Source organism: Tribolium castaneum, chromosome 8 (genome assembly GCF_031307605.1).
Source record: "Tribolium castaneum strain GA2 chromosome 8, icTriCast1.1, whole genome shotgun sequence".
Classification (NCBI taxonomy): Eukaryota; Metazoa; Arthropoda; class Insecta; order Coleoptera; family Tenebrionidae; genus Tribolium; species Tribolium castaneum.
In genome coordinates, this window is record NC_087401.1 from 10,296,597 (window position 1) to 10,314,437 (window position 17,841).

General features: G+C 30.7%; 1 protein-coding gene across 10 annotated transcripts in view; it reads left to right on the forward strand.

Annotated features, from left to right (window-relative positions):
* Nucleotides 1-17,841, forward strand: part of Syt7 (Synaptotagmin 7) — a 278,766-nt gene that overhangs the window by 183,857 nt on the left and 77,068 nt on the right. Inside the window, exon 1 of one of the 10 annotated variants that reach the window (XM_064358270.1) lies at nucleotides 17,134-17,265. The exons of 8 other annotated variants lie outside the window; for them this stretch is intronic. The gene's annotated coding sequence lies outside the window, so the exon portion shown is untranslated. Of the gene's footprint in view, nucleotides 1-17,133; nucleotides 17,266-17,381; nucleotides 17,403-17,841 lie in introns of those variants that run through there. One more of the 10 variants, XM_064358271.1, reaches the window with a different exon arrangement.

Sequence of the window (17,841 nt, forward strand, 5' to 3'; positions counted from 1 at the left end):
CGGACCTCTCTCATAAACAGACATTTTTGTTAGCCATTTTTTGAGCTAATGTATTACATATAGTATTATTTCTCTAGTAAGCGGACTTTCTGCTTGCGACACTGCTTGCGTCCGTTTATTGGAAAGTCCGCTTACTATTCGGATCCTTGGAAATAAAATCTTTCTTTTAAGCGGACAACATGTCATACGCACATGTTTTATTATTATGACAATCGTCAGAAAATTCCGGAAATCACATAAGCGGATACATGTTTTCTTTTAGTATAAAACTGATTCAGATTATTAGATCTGATTTTGAACGAAGTTTTTTCCAAGAAATAAGTGCTAAGTTTTGTTATTGTACACAATAGTGTCATGTTACTACTCTAAAAAGTCTTTCTCTTAAGAGGACACAAATCAAATCACAGTGTCCGCTTATAGGAGATTTTACTGTAAATTGTTTTTTGGTTGGGCGAAACAGCAAATATTCTTTCCTTAATCTTTTAAGAGGACATTTTCATTAGCCGGACAAAAATCATATTACAGTGTCCGCTTATGGGAGATTTTACTGTAAATTGTTTCTAAGTTGGGCGAACCAGCAAATATTCTTCCTTTAATCGCTTTCGTTGTAAAAATTGGAAAATAGCGACTCAATTATAATCCCTCTGGGTATTCCACTAGATAAGACGTTCCCAACTTTTGAAACAAAGTTGAAAACATAGTATCCCGTATTGAACCATGTTAAGGCCTTGTGAAACAAATAAAAACTTGGGGAATGCTCCTAAAAGTTTCTGCATTCTCTTGCCGTGTAATAATATTTTTTCTCGACAGAAGGCATCATATCAAGAGCTTTGTTTGTGTTTACGGCGGCTTCAGCCCTTTGTGCGACATTTTTTACATTTATTTAACAAAAGGGATGAAAGCCACCGGCTAATGATAGTTTTTGTCTAGCAACTATCTCGAAATTAAAGGTATGGAGACCTGAAACAGTAGACTGGAACCCGAGATCTCAATTATTTTGATAAGCACTGTTGCAGTGTGATTTGTTGCTCTCGGATCATCTCTTTGTGTGGCGATTTCACACATTGGTGTCCTAATACCGTAGAAGGTCAGGTATCGGTGGGCAATAATTCATTGCAACCCTTCTAAATATCGATTCGGGGGAAGGGCTGAACTTTGGGCTTGTCTGCTGTCCTCTGAAAATTTTGGGCGGAAAAACCGCCAGGACGTGGCTATCGATTTGACCCCGTATTTGGGTTTATTTTTAGTGCAGTTTAATCCGAAAATGGAAATTCTTCGCCTAATAATCAGTCGCATTTTATTGCATCTGCAAACGAGCGACTTTATCGGTTTCGGGGGTTTTTATTTTACATATAAGGGATGACTAATCGCTCGTAAATTGGATCAACAGGATGAAGGTCGAAAAATAACAAAGTCTTGTGTAGATTGCGAATTAAAATAAATTGAAAACGGCGAGGAAATATGTGTTGCGATTTTCGCCGGAAATTTGATTTGACGCCCGGATTCGAGCGCGATTAAATATGATTTTTGCAAAATGTGATCGGGATCGCCAACGGTGTGTTTTTTCGATTTTTCGAATGAAAGTTTTGAATCAATTTTCGTCAAACTTGCCTCATTATGGAAGCTTTTAAGTTTACGTCCGTACCGACCTATGTTTTTTAAAACTGTATACTTTAAGTTCATTTTGCAATTTCCTCAAAGCTCTTCAAACATTGACTTTATGAAACTTGCAAATATCAACGTCGCGTCGGCTTGCTTGACTTTTAAACGCGACAATACAGGGTGTCCCAGCTAAGACTTTCGGGCCTGATATCTCAGATATTTATCAACGGATTTTTATGAAATTCTAAATGCAGATATTTTAGAAGATAAAGATTAAAATCCAATTGAGGCAACAAGTCAAGTCTAAAAACGTAATTTTTACGGGTTTTTTTTAAATTATCGTACTGTCAGAAAAAACTCGTTCGTGGAAGACGTCTGTTTCGCGAGAAAAATGAGAAACAAACTGTTAAACGTGGGTACAGATGCAAAAGCATAGATCTCTATGAGACAAATGAGCACTACCATTGAATTTTGGTCACCCCTACTCGCAGAAACGTAACTGTCACGCAAGGGACATTTCACAATTATCTCTCACCCATACAAAGTTAAAAACAATATTTTTGACTTACTTTTGGTACTGGATGCTTTAATTTTTTCAAAAAGGACTAAAAGACTGAACAACAACTGAAAAATTCTAGACACTTGAACATTCAGGACTTTGGAAATGTTTCGTACACTGCTGATTGGATTCTCTTCAAAAGCTTGAATTACAGCCCCAACTATTGCTTCGTTTCCAGTGACGGGTTTTGTCCTCACTTGATTTAGTTCAGGTACGCTTCCTGTGTCTTCAAATTATTGACGATTCTTTGAACTTTAAATTTCATAAATAATATTTCACAAAAAGTCCAGCACTTTCCATAGGCGAATATTGATTCCTTTTTCAACAACACAGAAATTTCAGCCACTGTTGTTGGTTTTTAAAGTAATTTCACCAAATTAAAACAATTTTACTTTTCTGACAGCGCGCACACTTTTGACAGTTTTTTCAGTGGTACACAAAATGCCGCATAGAAATGCTTCATCAATTGTTTCAGGCGACTGTCCAAATTACTATCAAAATTTGGATTAAGTTTTTAACAACAAAATTAATTTTTTTCTTGAATCAGCCGAGCGATTTGGTTAATTTTTTGTGTGGCCATTTATTTTTCGGGGTTTAATGATCCAACGGTAATTTGGCTTAATTTTTAAAAAAAGAAATGTGTTTCAAAATTTCATTTTTTAACTTGAGGTCATTTTTTGCCCTTAATTGAAAAACCACCTCCTAAAATATGTGCATTTTAAATTTAATAACAATCGGTTGACAAATAACTGAGATATTAAACCCGAAAGTCTTAGCTGAGACAGCCTGTATAAATTAATATTTTAAATATTTTGTTTTTTATTTTATAATTAAAATAACAGTTTACAAAAACCTATGCGTAACACTTGATCAATTTTTAGAAATCAATAAATTTTTAAATAAATTACTTACAAAAGAAATTATCAATGTATTTACGAGTATGCAGGTACAGTCACGATCAAAAAGAATGACACCTTTACCAAACGGACTGGACAGCAAAAGTCCGACTAAAATCTTTTAAGTCCTAAATTTTAACAAACACATTAGTTTACAAACTATCCTGGTAGTTTACATAATATCAAGCTAGTTTATAAACTAGACAAACGTACACATTAACTGTATCACTTCGAAAAGATTTGTGCGTGCGGTTCTAAGGGTGTCATTGTTTTTGATGATGACTGTACATCCATACCTTTAAAGAGGACAAATTTCAGATTGTCGCATTTTTTTCATAGTCATAAATACATTTTTATGGCGTGATTTTGTTAAAGAGCACCAGAAAGATCAGCAAATTAGTTTAAAACTTATACTAGTTTTCTTTTTTTAAACATTTTAGCACATTTCTCTTTCTGGAACTCGAATATATAGCAAAAGTTCCGTAAAATTAAATAAAAAAACTCACAAAAATTGTTCGAAAAGTGAGCAATCTTCCATTTTTTTAGAGGAAATGTTGCTAAACTGAATTGAAAAATCGCTAATTTGTGTCAAAATAACTTTGTTTTTTTCTTGTTACCTTCCTGTTATTTGCCTTTTTTCACACAAAGACCTACTTATTTTCTAAAATCTCGAAAAAATATACTCTTTTTCTCTTTTTGAACATTTTAGCACATTTCTCAGCCACGAGAGCGAATATTGAGCAGAAGATTAAATAAAGTTTACTAGTTTGAGAAATGAGCAATTTTCCGTATTTCAAAAATTAAAAACGATTTTTTTAAAGAAATTTTCACCGATTAAATAAAAAATTTACCAACAGAATTAAAAGATCACCAAATAGAGTAAAAAAATCACCAAATGGCTACCTTATTGTATCGAAAAAGATAAAAAAATGACTATCAAATAATATACCACAGTGACCACTTGTAGAATAATGGTGTACAGTCACAATCAAAAAGACCGTTCATAAATTTCAACAAACAGGTTAGTTTACAGACTGCCCGGATAGGCTGGCTTAAAAAAACATTTCGCAAAAAGTCCAACGACACAATCCATAGGCGAATATTGATTCCTTTTTCAACAACACAGAAATTTCAGCATTTGTTGGTTTTTAAAGTAATTTCACCAAATTAAAACAATTTTACTTTTCTGATAGCGCGCACTCTTTTGACAGTTTTTTCAGTGGTACACAAAATGCCGCATAGAAATGCTTCGTCAATTGTTTCAGGTGACTGCCCAAATTACTATCAAAATTTGGATTAAGTTTTTAACAACAAAATTTATTTTTTTTTTGGATCAGCCGAGCGACTTGGTTAATTTTTTGTGTGGCCATTTATTTTTCGGGGTTTAATAATCCAACGGTAATTTGGCTTAATTTTAAATAAAAGAAATGTGTTTTAAAATTTCATTTTTTAACTTAAGGTCATTTGGATTGAAAGACCACCTCCTAAAATATGTGCATTCTAAATTTCATAGCAATCCGTTGATAAACAACTGAGATATTAAGCTTGAAAGTCTTAGCTGAGACACTCTGTATATTTATCACCGTAAAAATAAACCAAACGTGGATTTATTAATTAAGACTTATCGCGACTGTGTCGAAACTTTGTTGTTTATTGTAGGATTTGACTTTTTTCGATGAGTTATGGCCTCGAAGTGTGCACAATTCAAAGCTTGAAAAATGGTCGTATTGATTGTAATTACGAAACAAGCTTGTTTCGATAGAAAATCGCATTTTTTCTCACACACCATTTAATTAATTCGGGCATAATTACCACAAATTAAGTGGCTCAAGTCACGTAACATCGCCTGACCTCGGCTGCTCCAAAATATGACCGAATTTTTCGCACAATTGAATTTGCTTCAAGCTACATTTTTACGAGGGTTCTTACGTTTTTCCTTATTCATTCAATGTTGCGAAGATCCGTCGAGATTTAAGTCCATGTTTTGAGGTAAATTTCGGCAAAATAGACATAAAGGCACACAATTAAAATGTTTAACCGGTTTTTCATTAAGATGCTCACTTATCTGACAAAATAAAGTCTAAAACTTATCTGGAAATTGACGTTTTTTTCTTGCTTTTTTTAACAGATTTTGAAAAATTGTCTATGTTTTGAGGTAATTTTCATGAAAATAGATATAAAGACACAAAATTAAACTGTTTAATTGGTTTTTTTTTAAGAAAAACAGTATTAGCCTTAAAAATAGCTGGTAATTGACGTTTTTCTTTCTGTTGCTTTCGTTTTAACAGATTTTGAAAAAATGCGTCTAAAAGTGTTTAAAAAAAAATAGCGAAAATCCAAATTGACTTTGTTTTGCTTTTTTTGAATAATTTAGTTTTTTTTTTCACCCAGATGATCAATAATTTTGCAAAATTTTGACAATGTAGGCTCAAAAATCCTAAAATTACATTGAAATTGAATCATTCATTTTGAAAAATTTTGTGAAAATAACTTTCAAAATCACGAAATGTTATGGTATTTTCGAGTGTAACTCATCTTTGACTATGAATTTGTTTCTTTCGTTTCACAGAATTTCGTTAAAATAAACCTAAAAACAAACAAAATCTAATTAAAATTGATTTTATTTTAACCTTTTTCGAGTAATTAGAAACAGCTTACTTAAGACTTATTTAAAAATATTAAAGTTGTACAAAAATCGAGATTTTAATTCAGTTGAAGTTATTTTATACATTTTTTGCCTAACTTAGTAATAAGCAAAAATTCTGTAAAAAGTTTGATCCTATGTTTGAATAAAATTACCATTTTTTATCGAAAAGCTCACTTTAATAATTTAATCATAAATGTTACAGGAATTGATCGAAAAGATGACTTATTTTTATCTCACAATACTATCACATCTCAAAATAAACCTAAAAATCGTCAAACTACCTGAAAATTGACATTTTTTTTTGACTGAGTAACTGATTAATTTTGCACAATTTCGTCAAAACGAGTCTAAAAATTGCCAAATTTGATTTTGTTTTTTTTTTGAGTGATTTAGTTAATTTTTGATTCAAAGAATCAACAGATTCTCTAAATTTTTACGAAATTGGCTAAGTAAAAATTTCGAAATTGCGGAATGTTTATTATTGCGAGCTATAATTTAGCTCTTATTTTACCGGAAATCTCACTTATTTGAGACACTTTGTCAAAATTAACTTAAAAATCACGAAATGTATCGTTATTTTTTAACCATTTTGCTTATCTGTGACTCCGAAGATTATTTTGGTTTACAGAATTTAGGTAAAATAGACCTCAAAACAAACGAAATAAAAATAAAATTAACTTTATTTTGTCTTTTTTTTGATAATAAAATTGTATAAAAACTGACATTTTTAAAACTATAATCATAAAAATCTAACTTAATAGTAGTTAATCTTATTTTATTAATTTTTCCAGTAATTTAGCAATACGTGTAAGCATTTATTGTTTCGCAAAAATTCGTTCAAAAATTGACTTGAACTTGATTTTATTTTGATCTTTTTCCAACATAATTAGCAGGTTTTTTTTATAGAAAAGCTCACTTTAAGAATCATAAATTTCACCGAAATATATCGAGAAAATAACATTTCTATTTCACAAATCCATGGAATCTTAAATTAAGCTTAAAATTCATGAAACTATCTGAAAATTGACGTATTTTCCCATAATTTTTTTGACTGAATATTCTGATTGATTTTGTACAGTTTTGTCAAAATGAGTTTAAAAATTGCCAAATTTTATTGAAATTGACGTTATTTTGCTTTTTTTTAAGTACTTTAGTTAATTTTTGTCCGAGATAATAGTAGAATAACAAAATTTTGACAAAATTGGCCTAATAAAAATCTCGAAATTACGGAATTTCTATTATTGTCAGCTTTAATTTAGCTCATGTTTTACCGGAAACTCACTTATTTTGAAAACTTTTGTCAAAATAAGCCTAAAAATTATTAAATGTATCATTATTTTTGAGTTAATTTAGTGGTTCACAGATTTTCGTTAAAATAGATCTAAAAACAATCAAAATTAAATTCAAATTGACTTTGTTTAGTCTTTTTTTGAGAAATTTAGTAATAATAAGTTAATATTGTTTTACAAAAAATTGTTGAAAAATTAAATTGAACTTGTTTTTCTATATTTTGATTTTTTTCAAACAAATAATTAGGTTTTTCACCGAAGAGCTTAGTTTAAAAATCACAAATTTTACCGAAATTGATCGAGAACATAACTTACTTCTATTTCACAAAACTGTCGAATCTCAAAATAAGTCTAAAAATCGTATTGATTTTCGAGAATAATCGAAAATCTAATTGTTTTGCATTTTTTACCTCGTTATTGATTGAGATTTTTAATATTTTCTCGGAATTTTGACAAAATAGGTTTTAATAAAAATCTGGAAATTGTAAAATTTTGCTTTAGTTTGTCTGAAAAATCAACTTATTTTGAAAAATTTTTCACAGTTTTTATATTTATTTGCCTCATTTTTGCCTAGAAAGGTTTAAGACAAGACAAAACTGCGAGACAAAACACGAAATTGGAATTGATTTTTTTGAACAATTTAGTTTCTTTTTTACAAAAAAGCTCATTTATTTCAAAATCATACTATGTATCGAAATTGAACGATGTCGGTTTTCTCGAGGAATTTAGACGGTATTTGATCGAAAAGCTCACTTATTTTATAAAATAACCTCAAAATAAGCCTATGAATTACCACATGTTTCTGAAAACGGACGTATCTGCTAAATTTAAACAATTTAAACTCCGAAGTTTTTTGCACAATCAAATTAAGCTGCTTTTTTACGAGGGTTTTTTACGCGCTTCCTTCATTCAATATTGCGAATATCCGCCGAGATTTAAATTTATGTTTTAAGGTGAAACAACAATAAATTTTTGGGAGGGAAAACCCGGCCACGTGATCCGTCAATATTTACCCACCTTTTAATCTCCGAGATGTGTGCAGTTTATTTGAAATGGAGCACCCATCTCGAATCGATAACCCTCCATCAAACGGTCGAGTGGAAATCTTCTTTTACTTCCGAAATCTCGTCACAGATAGCGCTTTAATATTGTCAGGGTCGTACCGGAAAACTCAATAAAATGCAGCTTCTACTTAATTAAACTGTCAAAGAAGATTTATTCAAAGTTATTAACTTCAAAAAGAATTGATAATTAATAATTATTGCAGACGCGGTCTGACAAAAAATTAATACGGCCCTCTACCGCCAGATGGGGCCCTTATTATCGAGTTTTTCAAATTTGAAATATCTCGGAATTGCTTGTGATACGTTTTATGCTTGACCTTTGACCCTATAAAAATATACTTTGACATTTCAGCAAGACCTAAACTAATATTTTGCCGCTTAATCTGGTTACGTCGAGCCTTGAGGAATTTTTTTTCCGTTGAATTCCCAAAATGTTTCACATTTTCTCCTCCAGATTTTCGCTTCGCATGATTAATGTGTGTGTGCGCGTCTACGCCGTGTTTACACTCGAAAATTGATTTTTCGGAAACGTCGGAATGTGTTCGAGATGGTATCGAAATAAGCGAGACAATAAAACTGTCAGTGGCGTCCGTACAAGGAATAAAAGCTCTCCGGTTAGCAACAGGTTTACATGAGGGAATCAATAATGCTTCTAGCTATTATTATGGCATTGGCGTGCTTCAACGTGTTGAAGCGTTTTGTTTGCTGATTTTTCAACAACAGTAAAAAAAGAGTTAAACACAAAACTATCGTGTTAGGGAATGGTTTAGCAAAAATTTAAAGATAAATAGAGAATGACAAGACAAATCGATTAAGCCAAATTTATGTAAATAAAAATGCATGGTTTTCCCAAAAAATCGTTCTGAAATTGAAGTTCCAAATTTTGAGAACCGCTGAACTAGAATTATAAAAATTAGCCTAAGTTTCAATATTATTGACAAACAGCAGACGTAAATTAACTTCTTAGTCCACTATGTAATTTTTCTATTTCAATTTGTGTTTTGTTATGAATTTTACGAAAAAAAAACATTTTTTTGCCAGGACCGGGTTTCGACTCTTTCACACAAATGAACATGTTAGTTACAATTTTGAAAAATTCTTAAAATGCCCATGCGTTACTATCTCTATTTTGTTTAACGAAAAAATTAACTGCTAATAAACTACTATAAACCACACAGTGGCTCTCAACAGGTGGGATAATAAATTTTTCTGAAGAAAGTACGCACTTTTTGGGAAAATGATGTAAGAGTTTTTAACTTGTCGGATCATGACAAATTCAAATACGAAATACTGCAAAGCCATTTCCTAACACCCTGTATAAGCTAGGATACGACACGGTTAACAAAAGGCAACCATTGAATTCTCAGTAGTAAGTGTGGTCACAATAATCCAAAAATTACATCGTAAAAAATTAGGTAAAAAATTTAAACCAGTAATCAATGTAAAATTTATTCTAGAGTTACACTTTTTTATTGTATCAAAATTTTGTATTTTTTTAACTTTAGTTTTTTTGTTTTCAAATTTAAAATTTTAAAATTTTACATTCGAGTTAAAAGAAAAATCTAGTTAGTACTATTTCGGTTAAACTCTCACCAAGGATTTGACAACTGATTAAGTCCAATTCTAGTAGCACACTTTTATAACCTAAATGTGACGGTTTTTAAGCTAACTCTTATACAAGTATAACTATCTTATCTAACCGTTATCAATGCGTAGTTATACTACGGTTATATAACTGCTTTTATATCGCGGTTATGTTTTGTTATCCAATCTTTATCAACGCGTGGTTATATTGCGGTTATACAACTGCGGTTACATCTCGATTATGTTTTTTTTAGCTAACCATTAAATCCTTATTTTTAATGATTCAATCAGTTGATTTTGTAATTTTTTTTAACTTAGCCCGTTTTTGGTCGAAATAATCAATAGATTCAAGAAATTTTGACGAAATAGATTTAATATGAATCTCGAATTTACGGAATTTTTATTATTGCGAACTTAAATTTAGCTCATGTTTAATCGAAAGCTCACTTATTTTCAGAAAGTTTGTCAAGATAAGCTTGGTGGTTATATTGTGGTTAAACAACTGCACTTAAGGCATAACGAGACCGTCTGAAGAATAGAACAAACATATATGGAACTATTTACAGTTGCTAAAAAATTTTGATACAGTTAAATATTTTCAGTTTTAATAGAGAACCTTGAAAATTGGAAAACAGTTAAATGTGTTTAAATATTATTATCTGAGAACTTTTTAAAATTTTTATCGTCATTTATTTTAAAAATACAAGGCTAACTTGATTTTTTTATATGGCAAATTTAATCATTTTTAAATGAGCATTTTTTTCTGAATTCGGTGATGTAACATAATACTCACCTTTAATTTAATTGAAAGGTAAAAAAATAAAAATTGAAAAATTTTCTGGAATAGAAAAACTAAGTTAGCTTTGAAAATACTGTTATTAGCGATATCTGTCAATTGTATATTAGATTTGGGTGCAATAACTAGTTTAATAATGGTACAGTCACGATCAAAAAGAGTGACACCCTTGAAACCGCAGCCACAAACTTTTTTCGATACGATTGGCTAGTTGATAAACTAGCTGAATATTGTGTAAGCTACCTGGACAGTTTGCAAACTGAAGGATTTGTTGAAATTTATGATCTAATACATTATTTTAATCAGCCTTTGCTATCCAGCTCGGTTGGTAGGGGGTGTCATTTTTTGTTAACGTGACTGTACATTTAAGTAAAACTGAGCGAAAAAAAAATTTCATGTTGGTTTATCATGGAGACAGAAAGCCAAGAGTTTGTGAAATCATTTTGAACATTTTTTGTTGCATAAAAATCAAGTATTTCATGTTTAAATTTTTTAATTCAAACAAGTTTTTTTCAGCTAAAAGTGTTAATTTAATAATTATTTTTAACTTTTATTAATTTTTTGGTCAATGTTAAACAGCAAAGAGCTAACGATAGATAAAGACAACATTTCCAATTTTACATTTTTCAAAATTTTCGAATTTTTTTTAAGTTTGGATTAAAGTAAGGTATGCCATAGAAATACGAAAAAATATTCTTTTCAAGATTATTAAATTTAACTCTTGTTGCTGTTTAAAAAATCAAGTTAGCCTTGAATCCGAAGAATAAATGGAGATAGAAATGTAATAAACATTTAAAACTATAGAATTTATATACTCTTAGGCTTACACCAAATTGTAGTAAGTTTTGATGAATAGTTTTTATAATATGTAACTGTATCCATACTTTTTATCCACTCTGTATATTAAAAATAACACATGCTATCTTACAGCAAAGCTTCTAACGTTGCTAACGACTAGCCTTTACGAGAGGTTAAAGTACTTACCATTTATATTTAAAGTAATATTTAAAAAAACTTGTTTACAAATTTTTACTGTTTTCTTTATTTTAGAAATTAAATTAAATACACAAAGTTTTCAAATGTCACCATTCCTACTTGACCACTTTATATTTTTAATGTTAATGTGGAATGTAGAAAATTGAATTTTGTTTTTTATTGGTCTGAACAATGTATACTTTTTATTTTTTTTTCTCTACGGCTGATTCAATAGCTTTTAAAATTTTAATCAATCTTCTGACTTTTGGAGAAATTATCAGAACACTGTAGCATTAAGAGCGTCGGGAGGTAGAAAGTGGGGAAAAATTATTCCTGGGATAATTTACTTTAGTTTTGACAAATTTATTATCTTTGTGGTCAACATTTACATACATATAGGTAGTTTTTTAGTTTTCAGATAAGTATAAATTATGTATATTTAGATGATAAACAATAATATATGGCTGACATTATGCAGGTGGTTGTCACAAATAGAAGAAACGAGTAAAAAAAAGTAAAGATCACTGTTGAATGTCCTTTATCGCCAATAAACTAGAAAAAAATTAACTATAACTAAAAACTCTTTATATAATTTTTTGTTAAAAATTGCTTGAATTTATTTTTATGAAATGTTGTAGCTTTAGTTTTAATTTAGGTAAATTAACATGGAACTTGAAAACTTTTTTTTTAATATTTACCTACTCTCTGGATTTTTAAGTTTACTCTAATTAAAAATTTGATAAAACTAATTCCAATTTAATTAATAATAACAGAAGCTTAACTTAATTATTTCCGATGTTTTTCGTAGAAATTTTAGTTATCACTTTTTCTCAGCTTATTAATATTAATATTAATATTAATTTAAACGACTTGACGCTCGAAGCGCCCTCATTTTGACTCTGCCGTACTATATCTTTTAGGTGCGATTTTGTACCTCGTTCGTCTCCTAATCTATAGTCCTCCGTAGACAAAACAGTTCAAAATAATACAATTTTTGGACCAAGTCGTGACTTGATCATAACGATAAAAAATAATTAAATGTTTTAATTAAACGAAGTAGAAATCTTGGCTTAATTAGGTATTCCGCGACATTTTTAACGATTTTCGTCCACCCTTCGGCACACGTAAACTCGCATGACCTTATCACAGGCCGCACTTATTAAAAAACACGTCGTGTTCATTAATTAAGCAAAAGTAGTACGGGGAGGAAAATTTATTTTTTGCCACCCCTCATCAAGCGGACAATGCACCATGAAACCGCCCCTTTGCGCAAGAAAGTGTCTTATGCAAAAGGGGGCTGCTGCTGGCGGTGGCGGCGGCGGCGGCTGCAGCCCGGACGGTGGCGGCAGCGGCGGCGGCAACCTGGTCGATGTTGCCATAGTAACGTAGTACTCGTGTGCGTCTACTTCCTTTTAACGCCTCATTTTACACGTTTATGCCTTACCTGCGACACCACTTGACGTAATTAGGAGCAGCTTTCGGACCAAGGGAGGAAAGCGATGCTTTACCTACCTTTATCAGTTTGAGTCTAACAGCAGCACCGATCGAGGAAAGTTTGCAGGCGAGCGTGGAAGTTTTTAATTTAGTGCAAAGTGGCTGAATTTTCTTGTTGAATTTAAATTTAAATTAACTTTTCCAGCCAGCTGCTGCATCATATTTTTCACATTTAATATCAACATTTCTCAAGTTTTTTACATGAGACTGTTGACTGGATAGACAGACAACATGGAAGTAGTTTTAGTGTTGTTTAATATTGCATTGAGTCGAAATTTCGGGACGACGAAGTTTAGAAATGTGAAATGTTTAACACACGATTAGACGTGAAGCTTTCCAGTTGCAATGAGCAGTTTCTATCCAATTGGGCTGAAAGCTGCAGAAGCTCTATTACTAGCGATAAAGTTGGAAGTTAATTTTTGATGTTTTTGCTTAATTTTCAATTCTGATTCTATTCGAAGTTGAGAGGTGGAACAAATTTTATGTTTTTATGCTAATATCGGGCTAGAAAATTGAAAAGACAAGATTGCTTTTTTGTAATTTTTTGTTGTTTTCATATTACGTCTTGGCTCTGGTTTGGAACCGAATTGAATAATAGATCTAGTAATTTAATTTTGTTATACAACGTGAAATATTATGTTTTTAAAAAAAAATAGTTATGAATATTATGTTTTTATAAATTTTATAAATAGTTTTTTTGTTGCTAATTATGTGGGAATTAATCTTGTGTGAATAAGCGCTATACCAAGTTCGTTGAGATTTGTTGTAGCTTATGTTTGGAGTCGTGATAAACCCAAAAATTCTCCAAAATAAGCTTAAAATAAAATTTTAAAATAAACTGAAATTGTTTTTATTTTTAACTCGTTTTTCAGTTATTAACAACCATCAAACTGTATCGGCACTTTTTCACCAAATTTTCTCAAAATACCTAATCTTGAAAATTACAAATTACTAAATTGTTGCTTTCACTTTTTTCAAGCGTTTTAGCTCTCTCTTTTGTAAAAATGCAAAAGCAAAATTTTGTCAAAATTAATCCCAACATCTTTAAATTTATAATCGTAAATGACTTTATTTTGTCTTTTTTTATTAATTTTTGTAATGATGATTATTTAGTTAGGCAAAATTTTGTTCTCTTCGAGAATTGTCAAATCAAAAAAATATGTGTTTTTACACTTTTTTTACTTTTGTACATTTAAAATTGATAATAATTTTCAACCGGAAATCATTGTGGCGCTTCCATCTAGCAAATACATTTTAAAAGCGGTAATTAAAAAAAATTTGTTTTCAGAGAAATTTTTCTAAAGGTTATTTTTTCCTTGCTATTGCTAGTATAGGGTTTAATTTTTGCATGCATATTTACAATGATGTTGTGCATGAATGGTGTATTTTTTTCTCCAAACTGTGCAGTATCTTGCGTTTGGCATCCAAGTCAATACTAAATAAAAAATCTGGTTTTGTGGGGAATTGATTTCTAATTATTTTGCTTTTTGTTTGTTACTGCTCCGTAGTCTATGTATAAATAACTATGAACACATCATTTTGACAGTTCTCGGAGGCCGTCTTAAATGGGCCTGAAAACAAAAATTTAAATTGAATTAAATCGTAAAAATTTTACAAAATTGAACTATTTCAAAATAAAATAAAAATCGTCTTTTTGTTTTTTTTTATTCAAAATAAGTAAAAAATCGTTAAATTACCTGAAAATTGACGTTTTTTTTCGTTTTTTTTTCAAAATAAGTTAAAAATAGTCAAATTACCTGAAAATTGACGTATTTTTTCATTTATTTTATTTATTGCTTCCTTTTTAATTACATGGTAACTTGGTGATTTTGCACAGTTTCGTCAAAAATGAGCCTAAAAATAACCAAATGTAATAGGAATTGCCTTTGATTTTCTTTTTTTTTTGGGCGAGAGAAATCATTGTTTCGTAAAAATTCGACAAAATAGTCTTAATAATCTCAAAAACCATCGAAAAGCTTATTTATTTGGAGAAATTTTGTTAAAATAAGCGTCAAAATCATAACAAATTTAACATTATTTTGCTCTTTTTTGAGCTATATAGTTTATTTTAGACCTCAAAATAGCAGTTTAGAGCTCGTTTTTTATCAAGAGGCTCATGTTAAACTACATAAACTTAGAGAAATTGGCTTTGATGTTTTTCGAGGAAATTGAGCTAGTTTTTGATCAAGAAGCTACTTTATTTTTTGAAATTATGTTAAAAAATCATCAAATTACTAACAAAAATACGTTTTTTTCGTCTGTTTTGAATAAATATTACCTCTTTTTTATTTTTATTTTACACAATTTTGTCATAATTAACTCAAATCTAACCATATTTATTCGAAATCTACTTTATTTTGGTACACTTTTTTGAGTAATTTATAGTTATTAATAATACGAGTGCGAAAACACAAGCTCAAAGTTTGAGGGCTGTCATTATGCAACGAGCGTACGCGAGTTACATACCTAGATACCCGAGAACTTTAAACGTTTTCGTATGAGTGTCATTTCAAAAATTTGTTTGTTGGAACATTTTTATTTAAAACACATTGGGAAACGTGTTTTAAAATAGTTAAAACACATTGCTGTGGGAAACGTGTTTTAAAATAGTTTTTATAACTAGGGTTCAGAAAAACTCGTTTTTAACCCAAATAATGATCAATATTGTTTCGCAAATTTTGACAGACAAAATAGGCCTGAAAATATCAAAATTACATCGAGTTTATAATTTAAACTGGTGTTTTACTGGAAAACACTCATTTGTATTTACAAGAATTTGTCAAAAGAAACTCAAAAATCTCGAAATTTTTGCCAAAAAATAATTTTTTCATAAATTAAATCTTATCTAAAAACACAAAACTAAATCGAAATTTATTTTATTTTGGTTGATCTCTTTCGAGTTTTCAAGAAATTTAGTCAGTTTTTTAACGAGGAACTAACGCATTTCACAAATTAATCTGAAAATAAAACTAACCAAGTTACCTGGAAATTGACGGTTTTTTCGCCTGTTCGTCAAAAATTTTCGTCAAAATTGTTTTTAAAATCACTAAATCTACTCGATATTAGTACTATTGTGCTCGAGACGATTACTTATTTTGCTTAAAAATCTTAAAACTACATCAAAATTAAAATCGTTCATACCTTGACATTTCAGCGGCGAAAAATGTACTATATATTTTTTTAAATTTGTAATTGATTACTCTATCAATTTAGGGTTAGGAAAATAGTGCTAATAAGAAAGCAAAAAACCGAAAAAACACAAAAATCTGCACACAACTACGTGTAACTGTACCAATTGTTTAAAACAAATTTCTATAATTAACATCATTTTATAGATTATTTCTGAGATTAAATTGTTGTTGCATACCTAGTTACAAATAGCCTTGTATGTAGTCGATCATTTATGAAAAATTGTTTGAGTTATTTTAATTGTTACTTTACTTATCTTTGACCTTGTTTCTTAAATTATTTTCAACGATTTTTTATATAAATAGCACTTCCTTAAGTTCTTTGAAGCTAAATATTTATCGTTAGTGGTAATTAACTACTACAGGGTGAGTCATTAGTAGGTTATTTCTGATTTTTTTTTTAATATGCAACCAATAATACTGATTCCAGCTGACAAGAGCAGTAATCTTTAAAAAATTTCAAAATTTATCCACGGTTACATTGTTTTGAGTATTGCCAAGTTTGCTTTGACATTTTGCTAAAATTTCATTATGGACTATTATTATTTAAAAGATAAAAAAACAATGTTGATTTATTTAATGTTTTATAAATCCAAGTAGGAAGTGCAATTAGTATTCTTGGTTGCATCTTAGGACATATCAGAAATAACCTACTATTGACTCTCACCCTGTATAACATTTTTGTCCTATTGATTTTTCGTTTAAAATTTTTCCATTAATAACATTTAGGGCAATGATTGACTTCCTATTTCTATTGAACAAATCTTGACGTAAATTTTAAACTATTTTGAAATTTCCGGTTTTCTGCTCAAATTTATGCTCCTCGGAACATTTTATGTTGCAATAATTCAAAACCTTGACATCTGTTGCGATAGCTTTTTTCGTTGAAATGTAAGAAAACTGATTCAAATTAAGCCCGACTTTTTCCGTTGCCACAAAATCGCCTTTAAACTTTCCCCTTTCCGTTGCATTTTTCCCGTCGAAGTAGGCCGTTGCCCGCACCCCCAGCGCCACCGCATCCCCACGCGCTACAAGTGGTAGTTGGCCATGCCTTTGGACTTTAGTAGACAGTTGCGCGTCGCGACGCCGACCGTCAAGTACCTTTCGGCGTTTTGTCTCGCGTCGCTTTTGTTTACCCGTTGTGTGTTTTGGTGGTGGTAGTGCGTCCAAGGTCACACAGTTTCGATTTTTCCGGAAGGGTGGCGTTCCGGATCGAAAAAGCGCCCCTTTCGACGATCGATCAAGACGGCCGGGGCCTTATTTGTGCGCTCCACTCCGGGCTATTTGGGTTCTCTCTGACATGAAGGGGTGCGATTATCGCAGGGGGTGGCGCGCGCAAAAATACTCTTGTAGTAAATTTTTTTTTCGTCCAAATTTATAAATTCATGTCCGGGGTTTTCGTGCCTTTTCCAAAACTCGTTCCCTAATGGAACAGAATGCGGAATAAGGGGGTGCAAATGTAAATTTGTTTAATTTTATAAGAAAACGTTTCCGAATTCGTAATTAGTTGACATTGGAATAATTGCGCTTCCAAGTTTCAAGTTTGTTTACGCTTTTTTGTTCTATAATGGCTTTCATTTATCATTTTCTTTTTGCTATCAGGTTGTTATCGAACGACAATTCGTTACGTTTTGACACAACAAACACGGATCCATCACGGCGTTATCTCTTTTATTAAAGCCAGATGCGAACTTTGAAAATTTTGTAGAACGTTCAATTTAATGATTGAATTTTTTTACCAGTTACT